Source organism: Zeugodacus cucurbitae, chromosome 6, assembly GCF_028554725.1.
Source record: "Zeugodacus cucurbitae isolate PBARC_wt_2022May chromosome 6, idZeuCucr1.2, whole genome shotgun sequence".
Classification (NCBI taxonomy): domain Eukaryota; kingdom Metazoa; phylum Arthropoda; class Insecta; order Diptera; family Tephritidae; genus Zeugodacus; species Zeugodacus cucurbitae.
The window spans coordinates 28,882,855-28,896,673 of record NC_071671.1 but is presented as its reverse complement, the minus strand read 5'-3'; positions in this window follow the sequence as shown (position 1 = coordinate 28,896,673).

Here is a 13,819-nt window from a genome sequence, read left to right as displayed (position 1 = left end):
AAGCAAATCCAGAACTATGGATGCATACGCTGCTACATCGAACACAAATCATTTACACACTAGATATTCGGTTTAATGTCATTTTTTACGTGCAATTAAACCTTTTGGTCAACACAAGCACGTGAAGAATTGGAACGACATGGTTTAGGTGCGTTTGCAACCGTTTATCATCGCGACAACTGGGTTTTGCCAATGAGCTAGAGGGCAAAGCAATTGCAGTATTTTTGGACTTACCGGCACCTCAGTTGCCGTGCCATTAGCAAATAAAATGAGTGCCATGAGTGGGATAATAGAAATTTTAAAACTTCTTGTATGTTCAATTAGGAGGACGTTTTTTATTAATTTTCACCTTGTATTGAGGAATCATAATGTTGTTGTATCCCTTTACAAGGACATGGATTCGCCGAAATTAGTACAATGGAAATACTACAGCAAGAGCATGGATGTTAAGACTAGAACGTTGCCCGTGCTAGATTTAAAATTCCTGAAGTATAAGGTAATTATTATCATCATCTATGTTGTGGAAATTAAATATTTACTTTATATTTTATGGAAACCCTCCTCACAGAAATTGGATGAATCTCGTACTAGTGAAATTAATGAAAGAACAGATCTTACAAAGACTCCTAAAGAAACCAAAAGAGTCCTCACATTATGTGCGCAGCTTACACTTCCGGGCCGCTCGGGGTATTTGACATTTGCCACTCTCCCTCCAGCCTTTGTCAGATAGCAAAAATTGTTCAACTATTCAATACGTTTTACATATGCATATAGTGTAGTACGATAATACATTTATAAATAAATATAATTAATGATTTTTTTATTGAATTCTCATTTGGGATTTTGGTAGAACTAACCGAAAAAAGCGGGTATAGTTTCAAGGCTTTTGTGAGTCGCAGTACTGAAAGTGCACGTGGAGTTTTCGTTCGCAGTTTTGGGTCTTTCATCCGTGATTGTACCAAGATCATTCACAGAATTGTGCAAGGGGTATATATAAATTGTTAAGTGATGAATGTAATGTGCAAGAAAGGGGTGAACGATCACACGTACACAATAGTTTCGGGTACTTTTGTCAATTTGCCCTTAAGAATGGCATAGAAACTTTCATTGAAACTGCTAGTACCGTTCCCTGGCATTTCACCGAAGAATTCGCCGGTATCTGTGTTACGTCATGTATTTTGTATATTTTAAAACAGATTTGAAAGATATTTGGGTATATGAAAAAAAGCATATTCATACATGGTAGCCGTATTTTTTATCCATCAACCGATCCTTCCAATTTTGAAGAACTGCGCAGCGCTACGATTCTTTACTGAAGGTAGCTATCAGAAAAGCCAAGGGAATGACTTCGGAATTGCACAACTTAAATACAATGTCAGCGATTCTTACAGAAGCATCTTATGCATCAGAAAATATGCCCAAAACATATAAAATTTAACATAAACTTATGTGATCCAAATGCTACTAAAATAATAAATAATAAGCAATCAAACAAATTTCAAATTTCCTGGTGTAATCCGATGTATGAAACAAATGTCATTTCAGCACCTAAAAAAGAACAGCAACATCTGTGTATTAAAATCTATACCCACAGAAGAAAATCAAATCTTACAAATTGCTTAAAAATATAGTATTATTAAAATATTAACCTCTTTACCAGTCCAGTGACCTGAATCTATTTATTTCGGCTGCAAAGCCATTCCATTGTACACCCGGAGGGTTTTGTATTTATTTTAAATAATATTTAAAAAGCAACTCATTCTATTATATATTAATGTAAATAAATTTATTATTTGTATTTACAATGGCTTCGCCACTTCAATATATAATATATGTACAGTCATGTGAAAAATAATAGGGACACTTGCTTGAAAATAGGTAAAAAATAAAATCTGATTCATTTAAAAAAATTATCAAAAATGTAACATGCAATTGTAACATGCTCATTGTCAATTGCTAATGAGCACGTCAAGTGGCCAGTGAAGAAATGGCGAAATATCCTGTGGTCAGATGAGACCAAATGCAATCTTTTTCACCCTGACTGCGGACCGATTTCAATGGAATTCAGTATATAATATTATATTCTTGACACCCTGATAACAGGGATGAAAAATTAGCGAAATCGGTTCATAAGCACACCTACTTCCCATATAACTCAATTTTGAATTCCATCTGATTCGTTCACTTTATAATTATATATTAGGAACCAATGCAGATAGCGGAAATACTGTACAAATACTGTATATGATCTGTGGCATCACTCTATAACTTATCAATGCCCCGGATATCGAATATGAAAAACTCAGTGCCTTAGAGTAATTTTTCAACGAAAATATGGGTAAATCTCTCAGATATCTTAATTTAATTCAGAGGAAATCTTTTTCTTCTAATAGTGTGTCTTTATACCGGAAATGGTTAAAATTAGGTCATAACTTCCCCCAGCTCCCATATACTAATTATAGGTATAAATCCGTTAATATGTGAAATATCTTAGCCAAATGAAGTGAGCATATAGCCTCAGCCTATACTATATATGAGGATTTTCGTTATTCTATTGGGTATATATGGGTCACACACAATTTGATCTTAATAAAAATATAGCTATAAATTGCGTTGCACCCGAATTTAAACTTTCCTTACTTGTTTGTGTGTGTGTGTGGTTGGCGTTGCAACCGTTTAGCAGGTTATAGCCGAATCGATGATAGTGCGCCACTTCTATCTCTCCTTCGCAGTTCGACGCCAGTTGGAGATTCCAAGTGTAACCAGGTCGCTCTGGTCCCTCCAACGGAGTGGAGGCCTTCTCTTTCCTCGGCTTCCTCCGGCGGGTACTGCATCGTACACTTTCAGAGCTGGAGTGTTTTCGTCCATTCGGACAACATGACCTATCCAAAATTTATGGTCCTCAGAATATTGGCAACGGCGAATACCGCAGACGATGGAACTATGTCAATGTCGTCGTATAACTCGTACAGCTCATCGTTCCATCGTCTGCGGTATTCGCCGTTGCCAATGTTCTGAGGACCATAAATTTTGTGCAAAATTTTGCTCTCGAAAACTCCTAGTGTCGTCTCATCTGATGTTGACATCGTCCAAGCTTCTGCACCATAAAGCAGGACGGGAATGATAAGCGACTTGTAGAGTTTGATTTTGGTTCGTCGAGAGAGGACTTTAGCTCGCATCCGAACGGCTGTTTGTTGGCTACCCAGAGGATACTTGGTCTAAAACCGAAAGTCGTGAGCTGTTTGAACCATGTGAAGAAGAATCGTTTCTGGCCACTCCAAAGTGAATGACAATTAAAAACTTTCCTCACTTCCGTGAACTTCTACACATGATCCCTTCCTCCAATCTACAGTGGAACTTCCATAACTCGAACACTTGTATTGGCAATAGCGTTTAGAAGCCAAATTGCATACAAATTTTCTTCCCTAACTTTTATTTCTCCATAACTCAAACTCTTAAAGTGGCAATAGAAGGCAACTTTCATACAAATTTCCTTCCATAAATCGAACTTTTCGACAAGGGCATAATACAAAATTTAAAATTTTACTATCGAGATAGAATTTTAAGAGAGTCTCTCTATATCGTATTGAGGAGAATAAAATATGATATTACTGTAATTGATTGCATAAATCATTTAACACAAGGCATGGGATACAGACGTCAATAGCCAAACAATAGCAAAATACAACAAACAAAATTACAGAAAACATTTTATCGTATGTCCATAAAATAAAAGTAAATAAATAAAACAGTGCATAAATCTATATTTTACAGCTTTTTGTGGATTATGGTGATTCGAGTTAGAGTAGTTCCACCGTATATCTTTATACTCTCGCAACAAAGTTGCTAAAGAGAGTATTATAGTTTTGTTCACATAACGGTTGTTTGTGTCACCCAGAAATAAAAGAGTTAGATATAGGGTTATATATGTATATCAAAATGATCAGGAGTTCAGAGTAGAAATCCGGATGTCTGTCCGTCCGTCAATCTGTCCATCTGTACGTGCAAGCGATAACTTGAGTAAAAATTGAGATATCTTAATGAAACTAGGTACACATATTCCTGGGTACCCTCAGGAGGTTGGTATTGAAAATGGGCGAAATCGGTCCACTGCCATGCCCACAAAATGTTGAAAACAAAAAACCTATGAAATATCATAACTAAGCCAAAAATAAAGTTATGAAAGTAAAATTTGGAACAGAGTATTACCTTTCGAGGAGCATATTTCGATGTAATTTTTTTTGGGGAAGGGGACTTGGCCCTGCCCCCAAATAGGTTTTCTGTATATATCTCGCAAACCAATAAGCTATACAACCAAACTTTCTGCAAGCGGTTCTCTTACGTACCCCTCCACACACCGTGAAAATAGTTGAAATCGGATAATAACCACGCCCACCTTCCATACAAAGGTTATGTTGGAAATTAATAAAAATGAGTTAACTCATTAACGAAAAACGTCAGAAACACTAAATTTTACATAAGAAATGGCAGAAGGAAGCTGGACTCAGATTTTTTTACAAAAACCATTTCTCAGGAACTCCTCGACCGATTTCAATGAAATTTAGTATATTCTTGACACCCTGATAACACGGATAAAAAATTAACAAAATCGGTTAACAACCAATTTTGTATTTCATCTCATTCCACCACTTTATAGTCTGTCTGGAAAAAGCAGAACAAACGGCGCGGTTGTTGCTTCCGATGATATCAATATCATCGGCGTACGCCAGGAGCTGTACACTCTTGTAGAAGATTGTACCTTCTCTATTTAGCTCTGCAGCTCTTATAATTTTTTCCAGCATCAAGTTAAAGAAGTCGCACGATAGTGAGTCACCTTGTCTGAAACCTCGCCTGGTATCGAACGGCTCGGAGAAGTCCTTCCCGATCCTGACGGAGCTTTTGGTGTTGCTCAACGTCAGCTTACACAGCCGTATTAGTTTTGCGGGGATACCAAATTCAGACATCGCGGCATAAAGGCAACTCCTTTTCGTGCTGTCGAAAGCCGCTTTAAAGTCGACAAAGGGACGGTGTGTGTCGATCCTATTTTCACGGGTCTTCTCCAAAATTTGGCGCATGGTGAATATCTGGTCTGTTTTTGATTTTCCAGGTCTAAAGCCACACTGATAAGGTCCAATCAGTTTGTTGACGGTGGGCTTTAGTCTTTCACACAAACGCTCGACAGAACCTTATACGCGATGTTGAGGAGGCTTATCCCACGGTAATTGGCGCAAATTGTGGGGTCTCCCTTTTTGTGTATTGGGCAGAGTACACTGAGATTCCAATCGTCAGGCATGCTTTCTTCCGACCATATTTTGCAAAGAAGCTGATGCAAGCACCTTATCAGCTCTTCGCCGCCGCATTTGAATAGCTCGGCCGGTAATCCATCGGCCCCCGCCGCCTTATTGTTCTTCAAGCGGGTAATTCGAATTTCTTCACGGTCGGGCAATGGAACATCTGCTCCATCGTCGTCGATTGGGGAATCGGGTTCGCCATCTCCTGTTGTTGTACTTTCACTGCCATTCAGCAGGCTGGAGAAGTGTTCCCTCCATGAACTCAGTACACTCTGGTCATCAATAACTAGATCACCTCTGGGGGTCCTACAGGAGTGTGCTCCGGTCTTGAAACCTTCAGTTAGTCGCCGGATCTTTTCGTAAAATTTTCGAGCATTACCCCTGTCGGCCAGCTTGTCAAGCTCTTCATACTCACGCATTTCGGCCTCTTTCTTTTTTTGTCTGCAAATGCGTCTCGCTTCCCTCTTCAGCTCTCGGTATCTTTCCCATCCCGCTCGTGTTGCGGTCGATCGCAACATTGCGAGGTAGGCAGTCTGTTTTCTCTCCACTGCGAGACGACAATCCTCATCATACCAGTTGTTTTTTTGGCTTTTCCGAAAACCAATAGTTTCGGTTGCAGCTCCCTTATACCGAGATGCTGATGAGTGCTCTCAGAGAGCAGGAGTGCAAGTCGAGTAGAAAATCGTTCGGCTGTCGGTTGTGATTGCAGCTTCTCGATGTCGAACCTTCCTTGTGTTTGTTGACGTGTGCGCTTTTCTGCACAGAGGCGAGTGCGTATCTTTGCTGCTACTGGATAATGGTCCGAGTCGATGTTGGGACCACGAAGCGTACGCACATCAGAAACACTGGAGACATGTCATCCATCTATCACAACATGATCTTGATGGATTTTCTTATGCTGGAATCTAGTACTACAGACGACCATATTTCGGGCCCCGGCGAAGTCGATCAGCCTCAGACCGTTTGGTGATGTTTCGTCATGCAGGCTGAATTTTCCGACTGTTGTGCCAAAGACAGCTTCTTTACCCACCCTAGCGTTGAAATCGCCAAGCACTATTTTGACATCGTGGCGGGGGCAGCGCTCATAGGTACGTTCTAGGCGCTCATAGAAGGTATCTTTGATCACTTCGTCCTTCTCTTCCGTCGGGGCGTGGGCGCAAATCAGCGATATGTTGAAGAACCTCGCTTTGATGCGGATTGTGGCTAGACGTTCATCCACCGGGGTGAATGTCAGGACTCGACGACGGAGTCTCTCTCCCACCACGAATCCCACACCGAATTTGCGCTCCTTTATATGGCCGCTGTAGTAGATGTCACAAGGACCCACCTTCTTCCGTCCTTGTCCCGTCCATCGCATTTCTTGGATTGCGGTGATGTCAGCCTTTACTCTTACGAGGACATCAACCAGCTGGGCAGAGGCACCTTCCCAATTAAGGGTCCGGACATTCCAGGTGCATGCCCTTAAATCGTAGTCCTTTAAACGTTTGCAGTAGTCGTCATCAAAATTGGGGTCTCTCATCCGAGGCTGTTTTGTTCTTTTCATTGGGGGGTGTTTTTATGTGGTGGGTCCCAAACCCTACGCACAACCGCATAAGCGGTTAAATGCATTTTTAAACTTAAAAAATTCATTCATTTATTTGCTTCAATAAAACATATAGATTTACATGAAAAACATATTTACATTTACATACATACATATGTATTTACTATGAAGAGAAAAAATCTTGAATATTCTTTTGTTTTTTTTTTCTTTTGCATCGTTTTCATTTTTAAACCAGTGGATCAAGTAGGAGAGTTTATTTACTAAAAAGACGAGATAAACAAGAGAGTAAGGGTTTTTGCAACATTGTAAAAAACGCTGCTTGTTTCGTTTCGAATTTTTTATCACACTCTCTGAAAAGTAAATTAAAAAATTTACTTTTTCGAGGTGCATGTGTATTCTTAAAGGTGATTAACTTTTCCGCGATTATTTACTTTCCGAGAATTTACTTTTCGAGAGTATACTGTATATTTGTCAAATTGTGTGTTATCTTAATAAAATTATATCAATAAACTTCGAGAGTATAAAATGTTCGGTTGCACCCGAACTTATAGCCTTTCCTTACTTGTTATTTTATTATGGGGTGAGCTAGTGCTGAACCTTATGAGCTACAATTTATATCTAAAACTTAAATCTAAAGAAGAATATAACTAGAGCATATGTTCTCCACTTGCTACATGATTTTGAACCAGTTCTCCAATTTCCTTATCTACTCGATATTTTCTGATTCACTAATAATAGCATCAAGCGACCAATGCAATGGTTGGCGTGAGATAAGGAATTTGTTCACTCAAGCCACGAGTGAGCTCTCCGTGTGTGGAGGAGCTACTAGAGTTAACTCCTCCCCTTCTAAATGTAGGGCGTCCTTGGACTTCCTCAAGCTATCAATAATAATCTTTAGGGAAAATGTGGGTCTCTTTTCTGGTAATTTTTGGAGCACCTTCTTTTTTTCAGCTTTTTACCTATGCATCCAATGCATTGTAGATTCTTGGTGTTAAGCCTTAGTTGGTATGATAAATTCTTTATAATGGAGAATAGAGACCCATTTATTTCGAATTCTGCATCGATTGTCACCAGAAAGATGCCATATATGGGTTTTCGGGAACTGTTGTCCCAGTGTTGTTTTTTAAAATAGCAGTTACCTCATTTGAAATGATGATGCCGTCTTCTATCACTTCCAACGGTTTTAGGTGACTGGAACAGATACTGCAGTATGCGGCACTGCACCGCAACGGAGTGTAGTGGTAAAGGGTAATTTCTTGTAGAAAGTCTTCGTGAGTGTGGAGGTGCAGTTTCCAATTAGCAGGCTAAGCTAGGTTCAGGATATTTAATTATGAAATGTAAAAAATTACAATCTAGTATTACATTGACATATGCTATTTCCTTTAAATCTATTATTGTGATGCCGGTAGAGTGCTCATTTAACATTTTTTCTATATCTTTTGAATCGAAAATAAGAGGGATGAATATTTTGAAATATTTGGAGAATATTTTGAAAAACAATAAAACCATTTTCGTTGCTAAATATTCCTATTTTCATTATTAGGCCAGAAATATATATAGCTGCCCTCGTATATTGCTGTGGAAAGTGAAAAGGTATATTTATTTTCAATGTGTTTCTTGACAAACTATATATATATATATGACTAATTCTAATCGCGCTTGTTTGAATTTCTGTTTGCATGTACGAATTGTGAACAATTGTATTTCGGATTTTGCAAGTGAATTGGTGGTATTGATTTTGATTAATTTTGCGGTTTTTGTGAAAGTGGTTCCTCGTTGTTTTGAAGAAAACATAATTTAGCGAGTGGTCGAGTTAAAATGCCGGTTTGCGTTCGTACATCGACTACTCTTATGTGACCATCGGATCCTCGATGAACCCTTTCGATGCAGTCTAGACGCCATTCTGTTGGCAGGCATTCGTCCTGGATGATGACGCATTCTCCTGCATTGGGTTCCTTCTGGGTGGTCTTCCATCGATTATGAAGAGCTTTAAAATGTTCAGTTGCACCCGAACTTAGCCTTTCTTTATTTGTTATTTGTGGCTTTAGTCGTCGGATCATTTGTTGCATCAACCATGCAGTGTAAGCTAGTGGAGATGTATTAGAAATAAATAAGTAAAACGTGATTTCTCTGGAATAATGATTGGATGTAGTTCATTGTAACTAAGACTGGAGTTCGCTATTCTTCCATTTGCCATGAGTAATCCCGTAGCGTCCAAGAATTGGTTTAAGACGAGAAGAGAGCTTTTCGAGAGGTCGTTTTTCAAGCAACTTTGACTTCTCTGGATTGAAATAGCGAGTTGGCGTGTATGTGATAAGACTAACTTTAGCATGTTGCAAGTCGGAATGTGTTAGTTGCACGCAAGAATCATTGAGTATTCCTTTAATTTTTTGTTTAAGTCTTTGGGTTAATTTGTGCATATAAGTGACTACCCATAGTGCTTTATGAAATGATGAAAATCGGTGGAGAGTATCATCCTTTTCGGGAGTGATATGAATATTTTAAATTTTCCGACTTTCCGGCGGTATTATATTCCGAGCATGAGACTTTGGCCAGAATTCTTGTGATTCTGTTTGCAATGTACAACAACCTCTTGTCTCAAGATCCGCAGGGTTATCTGCACTTGCAAAATGTTGCTTTTCATTTAATATAGAGCTTCGCGCCGGAAGCATGATGAAACACGTGGACAGCTTAAGTCGATTTCCCATAATGACAGTAACGTCAGAGGTTCAAGCTCAGATCTTAAGGGCCCAGGCGAAAGACGAACATTTGGCAGCTGTGGCAGAGATCATAAAAACAAAGCAGTATGGCGATTATAAAATAAAAAACAAGTTAATCTACAAGCAAGTTGACGGGCAAGATTTATTGGCGGTGCCGAAGAAGATGGATGTATAAAACACTATGCATGCTATACGGCGGAACTATTACATTCCACATCTTGAAAAGAAAGTACAGCAAACTATCAAAAACTGTATAGAATGCATTATGCATAACCAGAAGCTGGGTAAAAAAGAGGATTTTTTACATTGCATCGATAAGAGCGATAGTCCACTATCTACGCTTCATATTGACCATTTGGGTACATTGGATTCGACATCAAAGAAATACAAATAAATGTTTGCTGTAGTGGATGTTTTTTCCAAATATACTTGGATATACATATGTATCCCACTAAAACTATAGAAACACAAGAACAATTTTCGGCAGGCCGCAGCGTATAATAAGCGATAAGGGTACAGCTTATACTTCTAAAATGTTTAAAGAATTTTGTGAAAAACATAAAATCGAGCACGTCGAGATAACAGCGGGCGTACCAATGGGTAACGGTCAGATTGAGAGGGTCAACCGCGTTATTATCTCCGTATTAGCGAAGATGTCAGCAGTAGAACCAGACAAGTGGTATAAGTACACGTCACAAGTACAGCGCGCCATTAATTCTTACCTTCATGACTCGACAAAATTTACACCATTCGAAATTGTGTTCGGTGTGAAGATGCGCAACGAAACAGATAGCGAGTTGCTGAAAGTACTGCAAGAAGAGGTGCTAGAAAGTATGCAAGATGAACGCAACAAGATTCGACAATAGGCCCGAAAGCTAAGAGCACAAAACGAATACAAATCAAATTGTGATAATAAAAGAAAAGGTGTACATGGGTATCAGATAGCTGATTTAGTAGCCATTAAGGTCACTCAATTAATAAGTCTTTGTGTGAATTTGTGCATATAAGCGACTACCGTTAGTAATCTAGGAAATGATGAAAATCGGTGGAGAATATCTATAATCCTCTTCCAGAGTGATCTGAAATTTTTCAATTTTCCGACTTCCCGACTTTCTTCTGATACTGTTAGTGATGAAAATCGGTGGAGAATATCTATAATCCTCTTCCAGAGTGATCTGAAATTTTTCAATTTTCCGACTTCCCGACTTTCTTCTGATACTGTTAGCCATGTAGGACCGTTCCACCAGGGTATAGTGCTGGTGAGGTGAAGTGGTTTACAACCTCTTTCCCCAATATCCACAGGGTTATCTGCTCTTGCAACATGTTGCCATTTTGCTGGCCTAACTAAGTCTAAGATTTGCGATACGATTAGATACATAGGTCTTCTAGGTATAGGGTGGTTCTTCTAACAATGCTAAAACTTTCCAAAGCTGCATTTTATGATCGGTTAATTTGAGATGGGTTTGAACTATTGAAATTAATTTTGCTAACATAAGAGCACCATTCAGTTCAAGCCGTGCAGACTGAGTGTCTTCAAAGGTATAACTTTGGCTTTGGCTACCAAAAGGTGTGAAGTTATTTTGTTATCGTACTGAGTGCGTACGTATATTATTGCGCAATAAGCCTTTTCAGAGGCATCACAGAAACCTTGTAGTTCTGCATTAGTGTTTGGAGTGAAATGTTCCCTTCGAGGGATTCGAATTTCTGTTATTGTAAATTGTTAGCAAATTGAACCCATTTTTTGCTTGAATCGTTATTGGCGAAAGCCATCCTGCGGGGTCGAAAAGTTTTGCCACCGAGGAAAGTTTTTGTCGTTTTGTTGCAGCGGACATTGCAGATATTGACTCAATTATAGGATATCGTCCACGAATGTTAGTGTTTGCAACACAGAAGATCCTAAAGGATCCTAGGGTCCATTTGTAGTCGCTAATTGGACTCTTAATTTAATTGCGGAAGACTATGCGTTATTTGCTTATAAATTATTCCTATATCCCCATTGAAAACGTATTTATAAATGCCCCAATTTAATATTAGTAACATGAGATCAGGTTGTAATGTTGGCCCTGTGTATGTATAGTACATCATTGAGTCATTTGCCTCAGCTCGTTCTATTTGAGGCATTGAAAACCACTCGTACTTTTTTTTCAATATTTCTTTATTTATTGAATCTGCTTAAAAATAAGCCTAACAATAAGTTATAAAATCTTAAATCTATTTAAAAAACTAGACAAGCTCAAACAAGTGATTGAGCTGTATTGGTGAAACGTTGCTCTTTAGTGCGCAGGCATATCCCTTCTTTTTAGGCGTGTTTGATCGCAGGAATGTACTAAGGCATTAGCCAATGGGTTTGGGTGATCACGGAGTTTAGATATATATTTCAATCTGCTGTCCTCTACTGCTTTCTTCACCATAGGGATACCAAGATCTTTATGGATATTTTCATTGCGAATGTACCATGGTGAGCACGTGATTGATCTAAGCATTTTCGATTGGAACCTTTGTATTATATCAATATTAGTTGCACAGGTCGTACCCCACAGTTGAATGCCATACATCCAAATCGGCTTTATGACCGCATTGTATAAAAGCACTTTGTTGTCTAGGCTAAGTTTAGAGTTTTTATTTAAAAGCCAATTTAAATTTGCAGCTCTTATCTTCATGCACGTTATTTTACTAGATATATGTTTTCTCCACGTAAACCTTCTATCTAGATGAATACCAAAATAACTTCATTCGCTTGAGGCACTAGAATATTGTTCATTTTTACTGCCGGGCACATTTTTGGTCTTAGCGAAAATGTAACGTGCTTACACTTTTGTTCATTCACATTTATACGCCAGTTGGCTAACCATTCTTCGATAGATCATAAGTGCTCCGATAATATTCTTGATGCTATAATGTGGCATTTGTCACGGCTCACTAAAGCTGTGTCATCCGCGAAAGTTGATGTCAAAACATTATTAGCTGTTGGAAGATCAGCAGTATATATGATGTACAGGGTTGGCCCTAAAACACTGCCTTGTGGTCCACCAACCCTTATTTGTCGTTCATCAGATATGAAGATTCCCACTTTAACCGTAAATTGTCTATTTATTAAATAAGACTCCAATATTTTATACAATTCTAAAGGTAGAATGTTTTTAATCTTAGTTATATAAAAGCCCTTCATGCCACACCTTATCAAATGCCTGAGCTACGTCTAGAAATATAGCTGAACAGTACTCTCTGTGCTCGAATGCTTTTCTTATTTCGTTAGTTATTCTATTTACTTGTTCTATTGTACTATGTTTTGCACGAAACCCGAATTGGTGCGTTGGTATTACATTATTTTCGTGGAGGAAAGGAGACATCTTTGATAGTAGCACCTTTTCAAATATTTTCGAAAGGCAGGGTAGAAGACTGATTGGTCTGTATGAAGACGGCTGTGTCAAGTCTTTCCCAGGTTTATCTATCAGGATAATCTGCGACTTTTTCCACGAAATTGGATAGTATCCGAAACTTAGAATTGCATTGAAGAGCAAAGAGAGCACCTCTACAGCAATATTTGGTAACTCAATTAGCAATTTTGGGGTGATATTATCAGTCCTGGCGACTTTTTTGGATTAAGTTCTTATATGATGCCAATAATTTCAGAAGGTGAAGACTTAAAGGACTCGGGCGACTCATTTGCTGTGTTAGGTAAGATTGACCATTTAAAGTTATTCTTTGGGCAATTTGGTTGAAAAACCTCTTCTAGGTGATTTGTTAATGTGTTAGTTGCACGCAAGAATCATTGAGTATTCCTTTAATTTTTTGTTTAAGTCTTTGGGTTAATTTGTGCATATAAGTGACTACCCATAGTGCTTTATGAAATGATGAAAATCGGTGGAGAGTATCATCCTTTTCGGGAGTGATATGAATATTTTAAATTTTCCGACTTTCCGGCGGTATTATATTCCGAGCATGAGACTTTGGCCAGAATTCTTGTGATTCTGTTTGCAATGTACAACAACCTCTTGTCTCAAGATCCGCAGGGTTATCTGCACTTGCAAAATGTTGCTTTTCATTTAATATAGAGCTTCGCGCCGGAAGCATGATGAAACACGTGGACAGCTTAAGTCGATTTCCCATAATGACAGTAACGTCAGAGGTTCAAGCTCAGATCTTAAGGGCCCAGGCGAAAGACGAACATTTGGCAGCTGTGGCAGAGATCATAAAAACAAAGCAGTATGGCGATTATAAAATAAAAAACAAGTTAATCTACAAGCAAGTTGACGGGCAAGATT